This window comes from Rhipicephalus microplus, chromosome X (genome assembly GCF_043290135.1).
Source record: "Rhipicephalus microplus isolate Deutch F79 chromosome X, USDA_Rmic, whole genome shotgun sequence".
Taxonomy (NCBI): Eukaryota; Metazoa; Arthropoda; class Arachnida; order Ixodida; family Ixodidae; genus Rhipicephalus; species Rhipicephalus microplus.
Window position 1 is genome coordinate 451046496 of NC_134710.1, and position 6257 is coordinate 451052752.

The following is a 6257-nucleotide window of genomic DNA, read 5'->3' on the forward strand; positions in this document are numbered from 1 at the left end:
TACTGAGTATAAGTGATAAAGAAAGTCATTTTTCATGGCCATCAAGATGTTCCCCTACCCTTCGAAAAGCATTCCTGGATATGGGACTGTCTCTTTATGAGCGCGTTATTTATTCTTGCTTGTTTTTCATCATTCGGTTTTACCTCCTAATGTCTGCATGTGTATGAAATACAGGGTGTTTCGAAAAATGTGTCCAATATGCTTTAAAAATTAGAGAAAGAAGGTACTTGCGTGCTGGTTGCAGCGTTACATTTCCTGTGACAAAGAGAATCTTCAGATGGGCACAAACATTAATTGCGGCAGTAATTATAGCAATGAACACAATTACCTTTTTCACCAGTGGCTGTAGCTGGTCGAGTCAAATGGGCAGATTAAAGTCCTTTCAACGAAATGTCTGTAGCCACTTTGAAATTTTGGAGAAGCAGCCACTGATAATCACCTTGGAGTGATGCAATCTTGCCTAATTTAGCTGTTGAAACTAAAACCGATGCACCAGACAGCACGTCTACCGTTTATTGCGACACCGCCTTCAATGACGACACTGTTTTTCTAGCCGTTCTTGACCGTTAATTTAGACACTTTGCTTTGTGCCCGTTTATCGACGCTCAATTATTCTTCTCTCCCAATGGAAGAGAAACAGTGTCGCCATGGAGGGCATTGTCGAAGTAAATGGTAGATGGAATGTTTGGTGAGTCGCTTGTGGTCTCACCAGCGAAATTGAGCAGAATGCATTGCTCTGCGGTTTTGAATGAGCTTGAATGACCTTGAAATTTTGAATCACCTTGTACTTGCAGAAAAAAGATCTGCTGATTACAACTGCCTCATGTTGAATCTAATGAAAACACGTTTGTTGTTTGCTGCCAAACATGCTGCCAAAGACGGAAGTGGTTGGCAGAATGTTACCTATGCCTTTTTACGTAATCAAGGGAAAATATTTTCGCAGCGTACTCAGACAGTGCGACAGGCGAAGGTGAGTTCCTGGCATTCTTCTGTGGGCACTTTCGTCGTTCCTTCGAGCAGCAGTGGTAACTGTTGCCCTCCGTGACTCATCTGGCGAGAGGGAAGCTGTTGTAACCCTCCTCTGTAGGCGCTATGCTGTCCATAAGAAACAGAACCGAGCAGCGTTCCCACGCCCCAGAACCCCAATTTTCTTGGAACGAGCGTCCAGTGGCGGGGAGCGAAAAAAGAATTAGATTGTGGCAATTTCGATGGTCCGTGAGCCAACGTTCCTACAAGCATTTCCTCCAGGCGGGCTTGTTTAGCCAGACGGCGAAACAGACCGACCGCGCAGGTCATGTCTACGCGATTGACGTTTCTACTGACGTTTTTACTCTTCGGGTGACCTTCTAGGGAAAGACAGCAGCAGCCACCCAACCGTCAGCTTGTTCCGGGAAGAAACCCACGTACCCTCTCTTCAGTGAAACTCAGCCTAGAAGAGCAATGCATTGGGAGATGCGACCCCTATGCGGCGACTGTGTGTTATTTATTGGCTGATGCCCTGGACGCCGGTGACTTGTGTGTGTGATCGGTGATTCAATCAAAGAGGAGGAGCCCGACAGAGCTCATAACGACGCTGCAAAGTGCTGGACGTTGCTCGGAACCATGCTTTAACGGTTCATTCACCACGCTCGTGGTTTGCGGAACTCCTAACTTCTCATGCTGTAAATAGTTGTAAATAGTGTCATAAGCCTGTTTGTTTTCCAATTCCCGGCAGGCAACCACAGGAGTCCAGGTCTGATGTAACCCTGACGTCTCGGCAACTTGGAAGTGTGGCAGCTTGAGCTAGTTGGTAAGGCATGACGATAGTTATAGCACGAGAACAAAACGACGACACAGAGACAAGTTCGTGTCCTTCTTGTCTCTGTGTCGTCGTTTTGTTCTCGCGCTATAACTATCGTCTCGGCAACCAACGTCAGCGCGAAACCGTCGGGTAAACCCTGGGCCACAACAATTCACTGACTACCGTGCGCGCGCTCGCTCGGGCAAAGCGAATTACGGTGGCAATGAGCAGGCCTGATAACTTAGGTCACACTGGTCCTAGTCGCCATGCTGTAAAATGTGAGGTTCTGCTCTAATTGTGGTCCGCAGCACTCATTTTTCAATGTGTGAAGCTTATTTGGCCAGCTGAAGGTACTATCATCCTAGAAGCAGTGTTAGGTGCTAAGAATGATAATATGGTATCTGGGGATTTACGTCCCAAAACTATATATGATTGAGGGACGTGCGATAGGCTCCTCCTATTTTGGCTATTTGATTTTGTTTAACGGGCCCTACCATAACACTTTACATGAATCTTCAGCATTTCGGCTTTATCTAACAGTGACCGCCGAGGTCGGGATCAAACTGGCGAACTTCGCTGAGCAGCCGTGTACCCTAACCGCTACATCATCGTGGTAGACTGCAAGAAGCTTCAGCTTTTTGGCGTATTGTTCGGTGTATCAGCGCCAGATGTACGCGACAGAACGCGCTGTAGATTTTCATCAGCACCCCGGATATAAAAAAATGAGCTATGCATACTTGGCTCGTAAATCTGAAATGGGGGAAAAGACGCCTACGCTAACACGTAGGTCCGCCGAAAACACTTTAGTTTCACACGCACTTGACTGGCAAAGGTGAGGGTTCGCAGAGAGCAGCTAAGATGTGTGGTAATAGCTGGCGTATGCGCAAGAGCGCTCCCCGTTGCTGGTCGCGTGCGTTTGTGGATGAATGTACTGATGTTGGAGAACTACTTGCTCACTGTGTTAGCAAAATAAGTAGAAGAAGAGCACCCGCCTCTCGAGTATTGCTCACGGTGAGGTAATTATGAAACCAGCACTTTGCGACGTTTAAGATTGCATCAAAGGCGCTGAAGACTATTACTGACACGTTGCCGACAAGTGTAAGCCAAGACAAAAAGTAAGCTCATAGGTTGTATAAAAAAACCAAACAGTGGGGATCGTCGATCAGAACGGCGCGCAACGAATACGAGCAGTGGAGAGGAAATCAGCCTATTGTTTTGCAGATTCCACCGACACGTCGAAGCATGTGTGGCGATTCACTCCACTCACCATTCCTGTGTTCGTCGACAATGGTGTGTTTTCACCACACGCACGGGTGGTGTTACTGTTTAGTCGAAGCCGCATGTTTTCCTAGTTGGTCAACGTCCATTCACTCGTTTCACGCAGTCTGAAAATTTTCGCTGAGATAGTATTTTTTTATTTATTAGTAATAATGTCAACCCTCATAGATGGTCTAACAAAGAGGACATACATAAGGAATGTACAATGCTCGTAAAGTTTGTTAATACCTTGACAACTCACAAAGAAACTTGGTATTCTCTTAATTTACAACTCAACATTGAAATAACGATTCAAGAACAATTCAAAATTCACAGTCTTTTGCTTTGAACATGAAGTCGCTTACATCAGTTGGCACTGAAAAAAAAACTAATTTAGCAATCACGTAAATGCGCTTCTTCAACATTTTCGAAGTCAGTGACAACTTTTAAAACAATAATTTCGTTCGGCAATTTGTTCCACATTACTATTACATGTGAAAAAAATGAATATCGAAATATGTTAGAACTGTACGGTATGATGATGATAAATGAGTTTTAATGGTGCAAGGGCCATACTTGGCGAAAGAGCGCCATGAAAAATGTTTATAAAATGGCAAGGGTGCACGATTTCATGCAAGAGGTACAGGATATGAACTATGTTAATGTTTCATGGCTGTAAAGAGGCCTAAAATTCCACACCTTAAGGTGGGTAAAACATAGAAGCATTTAAAGTAATGGATGTAACATAAAATATGTGTTGCGGAAGTGAAAGACAGTGTTCGTGGTGATGAAGCTGCATTGAGAAAATGAGGTTAGCACGAATGCCTCGTCAATGCATGCCCTTGAGCCCAAGGGCAGCGAGGCAGGTGCTGTCTTTAATATAACCACCGCAGCCTCGACCTCTGTACAGAGGTCGTGCTACGGATCACCTTGAAATATGCGCTGAAAGCTATCTACATCTTTCAAAAACATGAATAGCGATTCAAGCTTAAAAAGAGGATCTCAACCAATGAACATGACTGGATGTAATGGAAGTTGCTGTCAGTAGGGTACTAAAAAGTGTTTTTTTCTTAGAGAGTCCAACTCATTGCACTGAACAAGTATATGAAAAACCGCAAGCGGTTCCCCCCTCTCTCGCAGAAGGGTCGCTCGTCGCCAGTCAACAAATATGCATGTGTGCTGTGTGTGTGTCCAATTTGTAATCTTGTGAGCGTTGCTTGCGTGTAGCGTGATTTGGATACTGGTGGCCAATTTGCAAGTATTGGTTTTATAACATGTAGTTTGTATTGTTTGTCTATACCATAGCCACTGCAAACACGACCTGAGCTTCTGTCGAAGGAAGGGCTTCAGATCAAGCGCAGGGACAGGTATGGATGTATTGAAAGCAGCGTTGTTTTGGGCAGATGCAGCCAAGTGGTCCGCATATTTTTTTCTTCCTATCTCGCGGTGTCCTGGCACCCAGCACACTAAGACATTCTGTTTGAGTGCGAATACTGTGCATAGGAGTGAGTAAAAAGATACAAGAACAGAATTTTTGTGTTTTTTCAGGGTTTTGAGGGCTTTTACCACGCTTAGGAAATCTGTGTATATCACTTCGCGTTGTAGTTTTATTTGTTTCATGTGTTTGACAGCAGCAAGTAACGCATGAGCTTCTGCAGTAGAGATGCTTGCGTTAGGATGGAGAGTACCGGCATCTGAAAAGAATGGGCCAACCGCAGCGTACGAGACAGAAGTGTCCGTTTTTGAAGCATCAGTGTAGAATTCCGGACAACTGTATTTGTGTTGGAGTTCATAAAAGTATGTGTGGATGTGGGCAACAGGTGCATGCTTGGTGACTTCCGCAAAAGATATGTCACTGTCTATAAGCTGCCACTACCATGGCGGTAGATATGCTGCAGGAGCCATCGAACAGTGTTCCAGAAATGGCACATCTGTTTCTTAGCGAGCCCTCTCACACGAAGTGAGTAGGGCTGCCTTATTGAAGGATGGCTAGGGAACAGGGCAGAATAAGACCGATCCTTGATTGTGGAATGAGAGGGGTATTCTTTGTCTGCGTTCACCTTGATGTAGTACACAAAAGATGTGTAACATATCCGTAAGTGGAGTGACCACTCATTCGATTCCACATACAGGAAGAAGAACGGCTATTTGGGCTAGTTGGTTAGAATCCATGGTGATAAGGACTGCAGCGCGAGCACGAAGGTGCTAGCAGAAATCTGAAAACGAAAGGCGAGGCAAGGAAAGCAACTAGGACAACACGAGCGCTGCTATAAACTCAATTCTATTTTTCGCAGTACACATTAAATTATATACCACAGGCAACCTTTTAACAGCAAACGTGAGCAACGTGACATATTCTGGGGAAGTGTCTGATAAAACGAAGGTACAATGATAAAATAGCTAAGCCTTACCTAAAAGCGCGAACTCTTTGTCATGCAAGGCCACTGAAGGCTGGCTCACGCATCCGTCACCATGTTTTCTAATATAATACGCCTCAGCTATTTCACGGGTTCATTTGCCTATATGTCGTTCCAGCACACTCACGTCCGGAAATTGAGGCTGGCACCCGCAGCTTCTACAGTGCAAACCGAGGTTTGAACTTATTCGTTTGCATGCGTAATTCATATGCTCTGCTAACCTTTTATTAATGTACTGCCAAGTTTGGCCTATATAACAATGACAGCACGTTAAAGGAAGCATGCAGACTACACCAACTGCGTAATCTATACACTTATTTATGTGTTTTACAGTGCATGTCCAACTTTTTGTGGTGATTTCACTCAGGCGCTCATCCGTCATTCTGCAAATGTGGCCTACTTTGCACGGGGCTGATAAAACTACATCCACACCATATCTCGAGCCGAACTTTTTGAAACCATGATATATATTGTGGAAGTATGGATTGACTGCAACTCTTTTTCGCTCATTATTTCCTCCTGCCTTTTCTTGTTTTTGTTTGATTTTCTGGAACAAAGTTTCGCACACTGAAGAAATCACAGATTTTGGCAATCCCACTGACAAAAGTTTGTTAATCTGCATTGTTACACTATCAGTCATCTTGTGCAGGCATGATTTAGATGAGCCTGCACTTACAGCCGACGAAGCAATAGCTCCCTTGAGCAGTTTTGTGTGGCAGGAAGCATTGTTTATCAAGGGTTGAACACTTCGCGGTTGGTATTCCCAGCATAAGTGAGTTGGAAACAATGTAGTATTATATCTA